This window comes from Anabrus simplex, chromosome 1 (assembly GCF_040414725.1).
Source record: "Anabrus simplex isolate iqAnaSimp1 chromosome 1, ASM4041472v1, whole genome shotgun sequence".
Lineage (NCBI taxonomy): Eukaryota > Metazoa > Arthropoda > Insecta > Orthoptera > Tettigoniidae > Anabrus > Anabrus simplex.
The window spans coordinates 1,790,588,013-1,790,603,268 of NC_090265.1; positions in this window are offsets into that span (position 1 = coordinate 1,790,588,013).

Below are 15,256 nucleotides of genomic sequence, written 5' to 3' on the forward strand. Positions count from 1 at the left end.
CTGAGCAGCACTAGTGGAACCAATCAGCTGTATGCAGAGGCTGCCTTGCGACAAAGTATACTTGTACATTCATTTTTAGAAGAGAAATAGATTTCTGAGAATTATCAATGAACCTCGTAAGGCTATAATGGAAATCTCCCATAACATAACTGGCAGGGGCATCTGTTGCCAAAAATTGGCGGCAAAAAGGGAAATTGTTCCCCTCGCTCCAATCATCAGACCCACTATGTCAATTTTGTCTAGCTGGTATTTTTCCCTGTAGTAAGGAATTGTTGGTAGGTAAATATTCCTCTTCTTGAGGTTGACATCTGGGGGCTGCAATTTATGGCTTTCAAAGCAGACAGTGGGGTTGTTGATGTAACCTCTCTTATTCTTGAAGGCAGTGATGTTGATCCTTCTCTGGCTTCCGTTGTCTGCTAAATCATGAACCTCTTCGAATACCTGGAAACCATAGTCTTTCAGTCTTGTCCCAATTAATGAGCGGATGTTATGACGACACGTATTCCTTAAAAGTTCACCATGAGGACAAGACCCCCAGAACATGCACAAAAGTTTCGATCTCCATGAGGCAGCGCCTGCAAAGGGAATCATTCTGAGATCCTCCCGGTACTGATCTAACTGCTGAAATGTTTGCTGCCATCTTATTGCCTCATGCCATTCACTACATGACAAGCCTTGTTGATCTCGAATCCAGAGCTGGCAGGAGTGTGTTCATTGTATAAACATACACCTCGTCCTTTCTGCTGCAACTGACTCCACTCGCTGAATACCCTTTCTCTCAGTACTCTTCTCACTTTTCTGACATCAGTTAATTCTTAAGTGAGGATGTTGCAGATTGTCAGATGGCAGACAATTGAAGAATTGTAGTGAGAGAGATATTTCTTGTTTCAGATTTCTTGTAGCATGGATGTATTTGTCGTCTGAGCTTAATAGTACCTTACAGATGTTAATGTGCTGAAGATGTGCTTCCCAAGTGGTGCAGAAGAGTCCCAACCCCATATATTTTTCTCAGTGTAGACCATTCCATTAGCAATGCATAGGCTACCTACCAACTTTTACAGTTTATCCGTAAAATTTACAGAAATTGCACCATTTTACGGGTGGATGGTGTCATTTTACGACTTCGCGGACAAAAATTTGAAACGTTAACATGATATAATCGCTCCACTTCCGTACAATCGGTTGTTTGCGTGGGTCGAAGCACGCTCTGTCTTGGTTGAAGGCAAGACCACGATAGTCGATAACTCATTCTTTGATATGATTGGTATAACCGAGGCCGACGTGTGAGACAGGACATGGTCCACTAAAGTCACTTGACAAGACCCGTCCCAGGAATGGCAGAGCGAAGCCAATTATTACATGTGTTCTTGCAGTGTTATTGATAGTTTATTGTGGATTATGGAAGGAAATAACGAAGATTTTGTGTTTATTTGAATATGTTGGTGTTGTGCAACAGTTCCTTACATTCATAGTGTTGTGTGCGGAAGTGTAAGTAAGTATTTCTTTACAAAAATTTATATATAACCTCAACGTTCTTCACTTCATTCAGCAATGTTGGACTGCAATACACAAGTTGGATAACTTACAACTCCAGTGCTGAGTATTTATAGGTAATACATATATATCCTATTTAATTACAGATATATGAAAATGCCTCGTCGCTGTAGTGTCTTCAGCTGTCAGTCTAATTATGACACTGAAACTGAAAAAACATAGACTTTTTCCTTACCGACAGATGAAAGCCGCCGTAAGCTATGGCTTTGTTAAATACCGACAGATTTTTCTAAACCGAAAAACCCAATGGTATGCATAAAACGTTTTGATGAGTCGTGCATAATTCGAGTGGAGAGGGTTACAATTAAGGGAGAACTGAAAGAGTTTCCAAGAATAATTCCACAATGACTGAAAATGCTGTGCCAACTATTTTTCCAAATACACCTTCATATTGTTCAAAGTCCACTCCCAAAGTAAGACGTCTTGCTGATGTAGAAGAGGATAATCTTCGAACAGCTATTCAGGATAGTATCGAATCCAATAAAATTTAGCTGGCAGTGGATTTATTGAAGTGTCTGAACGATATTAGTTTATTTCTAGAAACCCAGCAAGTTTATTCCAATAAGTGGACTGTAATTAAGCATGAGGGGAAATTATTTGTCTCCTGGGAGTTGATAGGGGAATGTCATGCGTTACTTCCTTTATCACTGCACTGGAAGATTTGACATTCAGTGTAAATATAAAAACCGGTAATGACTTCAGTGTAAATGCTTCCTTCAAAAACATTAAGATATTGAACTCTCTTATCGCTCTAGAAAATATTATGTCACAGGTGGAAAAGGGAAAAATAGTGCCTAATATTAGGGATAAGGTTGACTGCATTATTCAACTTTTGCAAACTATTCCCAATTATGATGACAACGAACAGTTAAAATTTATAGTAGAACAACTTAATGTGTCACAGACCTCAAAAAACAACAGACAATATGGTAACAGAACTATGATAGTAGCATCTTGTTTATATATTTATTTAGTCTCTGCATACAATGCTCTTCGAAAATGTGATTTAATGTTTTTACCACATCCTCGTACCTTACAGAAACTTATTTGTAATTATCAGCTAGTGAACTCTTCACTACAAAGCAGTTCCTACTTGGAAAACAGGGTTAAGCATTTAAAAGGACATGAGCTCTTAGTTTCTCTGTTGATGGACGAGATATATATACAGCCACAGTTGTCATTTAAGGGTGGTGAGATATATGGAAGTAACAATTTTGATGCACAGGCATGTGCAAGAACTGCTCAAGTGTTCATGGTATCATCTCTTTTGTCTAAGTATGTTGATGTGTTGGCTATAATTCCAGTTGCAAATATGACAAGTGAACAGTTGAAATCATTAACTTCTGTTTTGTGCATGGTGGAGAGAGTTGGTTTCAAAGTCGTTAGTCTCATAGCAGACAACAGTGTGAATAGGAAATCATTTGAACTTTTCACTCCTAACAAAATTCTTCAACCCAGTATTGAGCATCCCTTGGATTCCTCCAGGAAACTGTTTTTTATGTTTGACACTGTACACATTTTGAAATGTATTAGGAACAACTGGGAAACAAAGTGTAATGTCAACAAGACTATGCATTTTCCTGATGTGAATAATCATTCAGTATTGTCAGCACAGTACAGACATTTGGAACTGGTATTTGAGAAAGAAAAAGACTCTTTAGTTAAATATGGGCATACGCTTTCAACTAAAGTTTTGTACCCATCATCTATTCAGAAGCAAAATATGAAATTAGCTTTAAACATTTTTAATGATGATAACATAGTAGCCTTGAAGCATGCCGCGAAAGACCTCCCTGGAGTTTCTGAAGAGATAAACCAGACTGTCATCTTTCTACAAGTGATTGTGAACTGGTGGAAGATCGTTAATGTTAAAAGTGCATTTGAAGGGAAGAGATTCAATGATCCCTTTAGGGAAGCAATTAGAAAACTAACAGATGAGCAGTTTCAGTTCTTAAGTGGCATGTGTCAGTGGCTGAAAATTTGGAGGGCCTCAGTTCGACCGAGTGATGCTTTAACATCACAGACTTTTCAGTCCTTGATTGTAACAACTGAATCTTTTCTTCAGATCATTCCATATTTGTTTGACAAATATAGGGTGGATTATATCTTGTTGGGTAAATTTCAAAGTGACAGCCTAGAAGGTTGTTTTGGATCATACAGACAGCTAAGTGGTGCCAATTACTACATTAGTTACATTCGGGTTCTAGAAAATGAAAGGAAACTAAGGTTCAAAAATGATGTACTGTTTACAGCTCAGAATGGTACATTACATTATCATTATAACTGTTATGCCTTTCAGCGTTCAGTCTGCAAGCCTCTGAGAATTTACTAAATGTCGCCACAATCCTCGATTTGCAACTAGTGTTGTGGTCTCATTTAGTTCTATACCCCTTATCGTTAAATCGTTAGAAACAGAGTCTAACCATCGTCATCTTGGTCTCCCTCTACTTCTCTTACCCTCCATAACAGAGTCCATTATTCTCCTCGGTAACCTATCCTCCTCATTTCGCCTCACATGACCCCACCACCGAAGCCGGTTTATGCGTGCAGCTTCATCCATTGAGTTCATTCCTAAATTAGCCTTTATCTCCTCATTCTGAGTACCCTCCTGCCATTGCTCCCACCTGTTTGTACCAACAATCATTCTTGCTACTTTCATGTCTGTTACTTCTACAGTAACTTATGAATAAGATATCCTGAGTCCACCCAGCTTTCGCTCCCGTAAAGCAAAGTTGGTCTGAAAACAGACCAATGTAAAGACAGTTTCATCTGGGAGCTGACTTCCTTCTTACAGAATACTGCTGATCGCAACTGCGAGCTCACTGCATTAGCTTTACTACACCTTGATTCAATCTCACTTACTATATTACCATCCTGGGAGAACACACAAACTAAATACTTGAAATTATCGACCTGTTCTAGCTTTGTATCACCAATCTGACATTCAATTCTGTTGAATTTCTTACCTACTGACATCAATTTAGTCTTCGAGAGGCTAATTTTCATACCATACTCATTGCACCTATTTTCAAGTTCCAAGATATTAGACTGCAGGCTTTCGGCACACTCTGACATTAAGACCAAGTTGTCAGCATAGGCCAAACTGCTTACTACATTTCCACCTAACTGAATTCCTCCCTGCCATTTTATACCTTTCAGCAGATGATCCATGTAAACTACGAACAGCAAAGGTGAAAGATTACAGCCTTTTCTAACTCCTGTAAGTACCCTGAACCAAGAACTCATTCTACCATCAATTCTCACTGAAGCCCAATTGTCAACATAAATGCTTTTGATTGATTTTAATAATCTACCTTTAATTCCATAGTCCCCCATTATGGCAAACATCTTTTCCCTCGATACCCTGTCATATGCTTTCTCTAGATCTACGAAACATAAACACAGCTACCTATTCCTCTCGTAGCATTTTTCAATTACCTGGCGCATACTGAAAATCTGATCCTGACAGCCTCTCTGTGGTCTGAAACCACACTGGTTTTCATCCAACTTCCTCTCGACGACTGATCGCACCCTCCCTTCCATGATGCCAGTGAATACTTTGCCTGGTATGCTAATCAATGAGATACCTCGATAGTTGTTGCAATCCTTCCTGTTCCCTTGCTTATAGATAGGTGCAATTACTGCTTGTGTCCAATCTGAAGGTACCTTACCAACACTCCACGCTAATTTTACTACTCTATGAAGCCATTTCATCCCTGCCTTCCCGCTATACTTCACCATTTCAGGTCTGATTTCATCTATTCCTGCTGCCTTATGACAATGGAGTTTATTTACTATCCTTTCCACTTCCTCAAGCATAATTTCACCAACATCATTTTCCTCCTCCCCATGAGCTTGGCTGTTTGCAACACCACCATGATGATTTCCTTATACATTGAGAAGATGTTCAAAATATTCCCTCCACCTCTCCAGTGATTCCCTGGGATCTGTTATGAGTTCACCTGAATTACTCAAAACACTGTTCATTTCCTTTTTCCCTCCCTTTCTAAGATTCTTTATTACTGTCCAGAAAGGTTTCCCTGCTGCTTGACCTATCCTTTCCAGGTTGTTACCAAAATCTTCCCATGACTTCTTTTTGGATTCAACAACTATTTGTTTAGCTCTGTTTCTTTCATCTACGTACCAATCCCTGTCTGCATCGGCCCTTGTTTGGAGCCATTTCTGATGAGCCTTCTTTTAACATTTACAGGCTGCTCTCACTTCATCATTCCACCAAGATGTTCTTCGCCTTTTCCCATCTTTACACAGAGTTGTTCCTATGCATTCCCTTGCTGTTTCTACTTCAGCATCCCTGTATGCCACCCATTCACTTTCTATATCCTGAACCTGTTTACTGTCTACTGTTCGAAGCGTCTCACTAATCATATCCATGTATTTCCATCTAATTTCCTCGTCCTGGAGATTTTCTACCCTTATTTGTTTGCAGACAGATTTCACTTTCTCTACACTAGACCTAGAGATACTTAGTTCACTACAGATCAGATAGTGGTCTGTATCGTCGAAAAATCCGCGAAAAACTCGTACATTCCTAACAGATTTCCTGAATTCAAAGTCTGTTAAGATATAGTCTATTATGGATCTGGTACCCCTAGCCTCCCATGTGAAACGGTGAATAGTCTTATGCTTGAAGAATGTATTCGTAACTGCTAAACCCATACTAGCACAGAAGTCCAGCAAATGCTTCCCATTCCCATTAGCTTCCATATCTTCTCCACATTTACCAATCGCCCTTTCGTATCCTTCAGTTCTATTCCCAACTGTCGCATTGAAATCGCCCATTAGCACTATTCTATCCTTGCTGTTGACCCTGACCACGATGTCACTCAATGCTTCATAAAACTTGTCAACTTCATCATCATCTGCACCCTCACATGGTGAATACACGGACACAATTCTTGTCCTAATTCCTCCCACTGACAAATCTACCCACATCATTCGCTCATTTACGTGCCTAACAGAAACTATGTTGCGTGCTATGGTATTCCTGATAAAGAGCCCTACCTCAGACTCTGCCCTTCCCTTTCTAACACCCATCAAGTACACTTTATAATCTCCTATCTCTTCCTCGTTATCTCCCCTTACCCGAATATCACTTACTCCTAGCACATCCAGATGCATCCTCTTTGCTGACTCAGGCAGTTCTACTTTCTCCATAAGCCCCATTAATATTGATAGCTCCCCATCGAATTCCATTTCGTTCACCAAGTTGTTTCCAAGGAGTCCCTCGCCTGTCAAATGGGAGTGGGACTCCCTTACTCCCATAGGTCCGAGGCTTGCTTAAAGTGTTCTGAGCTCGATAAATTCATGAAGCAGAATGCTGCCCTACTTGCACATAGTCCAAGTGAGGATCTCTCCTCTAACGGGTTATGGACCACCAGTGAATTGTATAGTCCTAGCCGCCTGAGCACAAGGAGGGCCATGACTCAGAATATGTCTGAGATGCCCACCCCCATTCCATAGCAACTGCTATCCCGATTCTCAGGACCACTTACTAGGCCACTCGGCCGTTGCACATGGTTCACGAACTACGACGTGACTACAGTAACCCACAAACATGAACCATTCAGAATGGTAATATAAGCTTAAAAACCTTGATCCCTGTTAAAGAGAAGCAAGATTGTAATATTGATTTACAACTAATTTCTGAAATTCTGGATGTACCATTCAAAATGGATGTTATTCCTTGTAATACTTTGCCCATACTGACCTATATAGGAGGGTATGCAGATAGAAAGATTTTACAAAAGTCTAAATGTGATGTCTGTCTGTTAGGTAATCAGCCCAGAGGCTGGTTGGATCCTCAAATAGCATCACCAAAGGCTATGCAGTTATAGGGAAACCACAAAAACCAATGGCAGTACCAAAATGAGGCGTACCAGGCAAGATGAGGAGTAAGATAGTTTGCAATTGCTTTCCTCACTGGGCCAGACAGTGCTATTGTAGCACAACTGTCGTGACCTACCTGTCCTGAGAGACGTTCTTGTAGGTTGGTCACCAGGCCATTCGATGTTGAAGTATTACCTGTCCTGCCGAGCGGAATGTAGGGAGGTAATTGTAGGTATGACTCGTCCCGCAACTCCCGAAATAAAAGAAGAAGTTATTTCCCTGTCCTTTATTACTGAGGACACTAAAACTACTATGTACAGTATATTTACAAGTCAATCAATCAATACTGATCTGCATTTAGGGCAGTCGCCCAGGTGGCAGATTCCCTATCTGTTGCTTTCCTAGCATTTTCCGAAATGATTTCAAAGAAATTGGAAATTTATTGAACATCTCCCTTGGTAAGTTATTCCAATCCCTAACTCCCCTTCCTATAAATGAATATTTGCCCCAGTTTGTCCTCTTGAATTCCAACTTTATCTTCATATTGTGATCTTTCCTACTTTTATAGACGCCATTCAAACCTATTCGTCTACTAATGTCATTCCACGCCATCTCTCCGCTGACAGCTCGGAACATACCACTTAGTCGAGCAGCTCTTCTTCTTTCTCTCAATTCTTCCCAACCCAAACATTGCAACATTTTTGTAACGCTACTCTTTTGTCGGAAATCACCCAGAACAAATCGAGCTGCTTTTCTTTGGATTTTTTCCAGTTCTTGAATCAGGTAATCCTGGTGAGGGTCCCATACACTGGAACCATACTCTAGTTGGGGTCTTACCAGAGACTTATATGCACTCTCCTTTACATCCTTACTACAACCCCTAAACACCCTCATAACCATGTGCAGAGATCGGTACCCTTTATTTACAATCCCATTTATGTGATTACCCCAGTGAAGATCTTTCCTTATATTAACACCTAGATACTTACAATGATCCCCAAAAGGAACTTTCACCCCATCAACGCAGTAATTAAAACTGAGAGGACTTTTCCTATTTGTAAAACTCACAACCTGACTTTTAGCCCTGTTTATCAACATACCATTGCCTGCTGTCCATCTCACAATATTTTCGAGGTCACGTTGCAGTTGCTCACAATCTTGTAACTTATTTATCACTCTATAGAGAATAACATCATCCGCAAAAAGCCTTACCTCCGATTCCACTCCTTTACTCATATCATTTATATAGATAAGAAAACATAAAGGTCCGATAACACTGCCCTGAGGAACTCCCCTCTCAACTATTACAGGGTCAGACAAAGCTTCACCTACTCTAACTCTCTGAGATCTATTTTCTAGAAATATAGCAACCCATTCAGTCACTCTTTTGTCTAGTCCAATTGCACTCATTTTTGCCAGTAGTCTCCCATGATCCACCCTATCAAATGCTTTAGACATGTCAATCGCGATACAGTCCATTTGACCTCCAGAATCCAAGATATCTGCTATATCTTGCTGGAATCCTACAAGTTGAGCTTCAGTGGAATAACCTTTCCTAAAACCGAATTGCCTTCTATCGAACCAGTTATTAATTTCACAAACATGTCTAATATAATCAGAAAGAATGCCTTCCCAAAGCTTACATACAATGCATGTCAAACTTACTGGCCTGTAATTTTCAGCTTTATGTCTATCACCCTTTCCTTTATACACAGGGGCTACTATAGCAACTCTCCATTCATCTGGTATAGCTCCTTCGGCCAAACAATAATCAAATAAGTACTTCAGATATGGTACTATATCCCAACCCATTGTCTTTAGTATATCCCCAGAAATCTGATCAATTCCAGCCGCTTTTCTAGTTTTCAACTTTTGTATCTTATTGTAAATGTCATTGTTATCATACGTAAATTTTATTACTTCTTTGGCCTTAGTCTCTTCCTCTATCTCGACATTATCCTTGTAACCAACAATCTTTACATACTGCTGACTGAATACTTCTGCCTTTTGAAGATCCTCACATACACACTCCCCTTGTTCATTAATTATTCCTGGAATGTCCTTCTTGGAACCTGTTTCTGCCTTAAAATACCTGTACATACCCTTCCATTTTTCACTAAAATTTGTATGACTGCCAATTATGCTTGCCATCATGTTATCCTTAGCTGCCTTCTTTGCTAGATTCAATTTTCTAGTAAGTTCCTTCAATTTCTCCTTACTTCCACAGCCATTTCTAACTCTATTTCTTTCCAGTCTGCACCTCCTTCTTAGTCTCTTTATTTCTCTATTATAATAAGGTGGGTCTTTACCATTCCTTACCACCCTTAAAGGTACAAACCTGTTTTCGCATTCCTCAACAATTTCTTTAAACCTATCCCAGAGTCTGTTTACATTTTTATTTACAGTTTTCCACCGATCATAGTTACTTTTTAGAAACTGCCTCATACCTGCTTTATCAGCCATATGGTACTGCCTAACAGTCCTACTTTTAAGACCTTCCTTTCTATCACATTTATTTTTAACTACCACAAAAACAGCTTCATGATCACTAATACCATCTATTACTTCAGTTTCCCTATAGAGCTCATCGGGTTTTATCAGCACCACATCCAAAATATTTTTCCCTCTGGTTGGTTCCATCACTTTCTGAATCAGCTGTCCTTCCCATATTAACTTATTTGCCATTTGTTGGTCATGCTTCCTGTCGTTCGCATTTCCTTCCCAATTGACATCTGGCAAATTCAGATCTCCCGCTACAATCACATTTCTTTCCATGTCGTTTCCCACATAGCTGACTATCCTATCAAATAATTCCGAATCCGCATCAGTGCTACCCTTTCCCGATCTGTACACTCCAAATATATCAAGTTGCCTATTATCTTTAGAAATGAGCCTTACACCTAGAATTTCATGTGTCTCATCTTTAACTTTTTCGTAGCTTACAAATTCTTCTTTCACCAGAATGAAAACTCCCCCTCCCACCTTTCCTATCCTATCTCTACGATACACACTCCAGTGCCGTGAGAAAATTTCTGCATCCATTATATCATTTCTCAGCCATGATTCAACTCCTATTACAATATCTGGTAAATATATATCTATTAAATTACTCAATTCTATTCCTTTCTTTACAATACTTCTACAGTTCAACACTAACAATTTTATGTCATCCCTACTTGATTTCCAGTTCCCTGTTCCCTTATCACCGCTCCCTAGGCCATCCCGTTTCCCTGAATGTACCTCCCTATTACCCTTCCAAACAAATTTCCTAACTTATACGTACCACTGCGGTTTAAATGAAGGCCATCCGAGCGCAGATCCCTTTCTCCTACCCACCCATTAGGATCTAGAAATTTCACTCCCAGTTTCCCACATACCCACTCCATAGTCTCATTTAAATCCCCAATCACCCTCCAGTCAGTATCCCTCCTACACAGTATTCCACTAATAACAATCTCCGCTTTCTTAAACTTCACCCGTGCTGCATTTACCAGATCCCACACATCTCCAACTATGTTCGTACTTATATCAGCTTGCCTTACGTTGTTGGTACCAACGTGAAACACTACCACCTTCTCCTTCCCCTCCTCCCTCTCTTCTACTTTCCTCAACATCTGCCTCAACCTAATTCCTGGATAACATTCTACCCTGGTTCCCTTTCCTCCACACACTTTCCCCACGTGTCTAACGATGGAATCCCCCATGACCAGAGCCTCAACCCTACCCACCTCATTTGATCCCCTCCCCTCCTGGTCAGCCCTATCTTTCCTGATAGCTGCAGAAGCTACTTCCTCCTCCCTTTTCTCCTTCCCATGACCCCGTTCCACCTGTCTTTTCCTATCCTCTACTCTACATTTCCCTTTCCTACCTTTTCCCTTCCTCCTACTTCCACGCATCTCAGCAACAGTTCCCTGTCCCTCATCTTCCCTCTGTTGTTCTACCTGGAGTGACTCGTACCGATTTCGCACAGACACCTGTCCTGAATTCTGATCCTGAATAGAGCCCTTGGCCTGCAATCTCCTTCCCCTTAGAACATTAGACGACCTGTCTTCTACAACTCCTCCCTTTCCTTCCCCTCCCTCTTGTACACCTACTGTAACCTGTACATTGTTTGAGGGAGTCCTATCTTCCTTCCCGTCTTCTGTGAGAATCCTAATTATCTCCCTCAAACTTTCCAACTCCTCCCTCATACCCCTCAATGCCTCACCACACCCACAATAAGTACACTCGCGCTCCTTAGCCATTCTTTACGGGGGGGAAATTTTAAATTAAAAAAATAAAATAACTTATTTGCAAAAAAATAAATGAACGTAGGGATATATTGTCTGGGATAGTACACAACAATAAGGTAATTAATATACGACTACACTACAATACTACTTAGTCGTGCTCTATTATTATTTTTTTAAATTTTTAATCTACAACCCCTAACAGGATAAAATCTGCTGTTAATTACTGAATATCGAAAGTAATACACAAGAACTACACAATTCCAAACTGCAATTAAGCCTATCCTAATTTCAACAATATTTTAGTAAGAGTTTCTACGGATACCTCTACCACACCAGTACTACACAAATATTTTACAATAATAAAATAAGCACACTAAATTCTAATAGGATATTACTCGTATACTACTGTACAGTACACTACAGTAATTTTTAAACTACTTTCAGACTTATCCTAATTACGATACCGGTACCGTACCGTATGTCACTACTAAGCACAACAGAAATGAAATTTGCAAGAACTACTGTACTCAAAGATTACCAACGAAGCTAAATGCTTAGACAAATTATTATTAGTATTACGGTCTAATAGATATACACGAAAGATAACACACGAATATAGCACGCAAGATACGGCACTATCTAAATGTACTACAATGTATCTACACTACACTACACTGTGTTTGGTTAAATGCTTAAGTATCAAAAGGATTGCCGTACACGAAGAAAAACACGAATATAACTGGCAAGATACTATCTAATATATTATACCTTATCTTCACTACAATTCTACTGAAATATGGTTATGTGATTATTACAGCTGGTGGATTACTATTATTTTCCCTACTCCACGGGACGGAGAAAAACAAAAGTGTCCTTAATTAGGCCTACTGAAAAATACAAGGTTGTCTACAATTTCTCAAATATTTCTATCAAAACTACTACTACTACTACTACTACTACTACTACTACTACTACTACTACTACTACTCCTCCTCCAGGGACTTGAACTGCAATTACTGGGATATATGAACTTTATTATTATTAGCTAACCGCTCATAAATACTGAAAGATCGAGGGAGCGAAATATAAATTACGGATACTTTAACTACCTACCGGTACTCAGAAGTACAAATGAATGGAATACAAGGTCAGCTGATTTTTATTTATATTTACTTGACTACACTACACCCTTTGTTCACGACTGTAGCCAACAATGCAATATTTGAATATGAGGAGCGACAATAATCAATAACAATACGACTGTTAACTATTACCTGTAATCTCTTTAACTTCTTTTTAAATAGAAGTTTACAGGCGTTTCGTGTTTTTTAATGTAGTAAATTATTACCTTCGCGATAGTTTGAACGGATATCTGTACGAAATACCGGAGAAGTTGCTGCAGAAGTTACGGTACTATTCCTTATGATAATCTGCCTTTGTAAGTATAACCAACGAACCTACCGATATTTACAAATATTTTTAAAGTTAATATTATTACCTAAAGTATTTCCTAAACCTAAATTCGAAACAAGGTACACCTAGCTAGCCTACTTAACCTAGAAAACGTAATTTACTGAAGACCAACTGAATTACTTGTTACAAAATTTAAATAAATATCACTACTCCCAATTTCTACCAACAAGCACTAAACACCACTATATAAACAGCACTAAATGAATCAGATATACACAAAATTAAGCTATTTCAATAGGTTTTCACTACTTTATCACTACAATAATGCAAGAGCTCTCTCAACAGCCAACCGTTCTCAAGCGCATCCAACAATGCTGAATGTAATGATCTGTAGAGAGAGCGAGCTTGTTCCACGCGCCTACTGTTCTACTACGCGTCTATCTTAATCTTGCCCTACGGCACTTGGGCTATGCCCGAACAGAATCTCGTCCTGACAAGTACGAACTACTGGCTGGAAGAAGGCCCCGCGCCATCTTGGCCAGGGATTATATCTCCGTTTCTGAACTCTAAAGTTCTATCCCTACCTCCTACCAAGGGGTTGGGTCTTACAGGTAGAGCTCTGCATTTGCAAGAAAACAACCGCTCGAGCATTGCCCACTCCGTGCCGCTGCTCGACGGCTGGGAAAAGCCCGCGCTGTGATAAGGCTGTGGCCGTCTAACGGACCATGTGGCCGGCCTTCCTTCACCTCTCGGTGATCAGTCGAGCACTGCCGGGCGCTCGAGCGTAATCGTAATCCCGGTCGGTGACAGTAAAACCGCCGCGCTCTATACAGTGCGGAATTCATTAGAAATCGTGTGTAAAATCAGTTGGTGACTGGGCTTTGAGCAGTGCAGACAGCGTTATGGATCAACCAAGTATAGGTCGTAAACGCTGCATTCAAGAAACGAAGAGAAGTATTCTGGAGAGAATTAGGAGCGGCTCGTTAGTCCTGAAGAAGAAAGATATGTCGGAAGAGGAGGAGAAGAGTGAAGCTTGGAAATCGTTTGCACTTGTAGTGGATCCTGTCACGCAGGCTTCTTCTGGGTTCGTGCAGTGTGCACATGTGATACTATACTTTCTTACCAGTCAAACACAACAGGTATGATTTGGCGCTGCAAAAGTAACTGAGGATCAGAATTCCACCGAACACGTACAGTACCAAGCAGCACAAAGAAAGATGGTGTTGATAAGTTGGTCGATATGAGTGGAATAGATTTGCTGCCGTTAAATACTTGTAGTAAGATTGGCTTCAAGAATTATTCGCCGGAGCTCATCAATGTTAGCGCCACTTATGGCAAAGTCAATTATAGAAGATGTTCTTCCGCACCCTACCACTGTATCACGGCATGTTAAAGAAAAGGCCGGACAAAATACGGGCGACAATGGTGCTCAAGCTAATATGTGCCATAAAGAACAAAATGTGCGCTTTAGACGCTGATCTGTGGTCTGATAACTACAAGAAGAGAAATTTTTTGACTGTGATATCGCATTATGTTAACGATGAGTGGCAGCTAGAAACGCTTGTTTTGCTAACAACTGAGTTTCCGGACATAACTAAGCGAGAGAACATTCGGCATGAAATCGAAGAGCGGTTGCTTCAGTTAGCAATTAACAAGAATGATCTTACAAAATGTTACTTTGTCACCAACCAAGGAGCTAATATGAAGAAGGCACTTGAATCTTACGACCGTTTGCCTTGCTTTGATCACTTCCTGATGACTGCGCTTCGTCACCCATTTTAAGAGACGTTTTTAGAAGACGAAGCTCCTGAAATCCTGTCGTGTCTGCTATCAGCAAGAGCTATAGTAGGCTATTTGAAGAGATCGGGTCACTCGGGGCGTCTGCAGCACTCTGTGAAGCAAGAAGCTGTAACGCAGTGGAACAGTATACTGTTAATGCTCAATTCCATCATAAGTCAAATTGACGACATTCGAGATCTACTAGAATCGCGCGGGCAATCGAAACTCTTAGAAACTTTCCATGAAGAGTGCGTACGAGAAGTTATCGCTTTTCCAACCCCCTTTAAAGAAGCGAGTTTGGATTTGGAAAGTGTAACAAGGCTGTAACGTGTGCTGCCTTGGTACACGCGTCTGTTTCATCATTGTGAACCAGAAGAGAGTCACAACGAAGTAAGAAATATTTTTATAAGTTACGATCGTTTATAAACCTG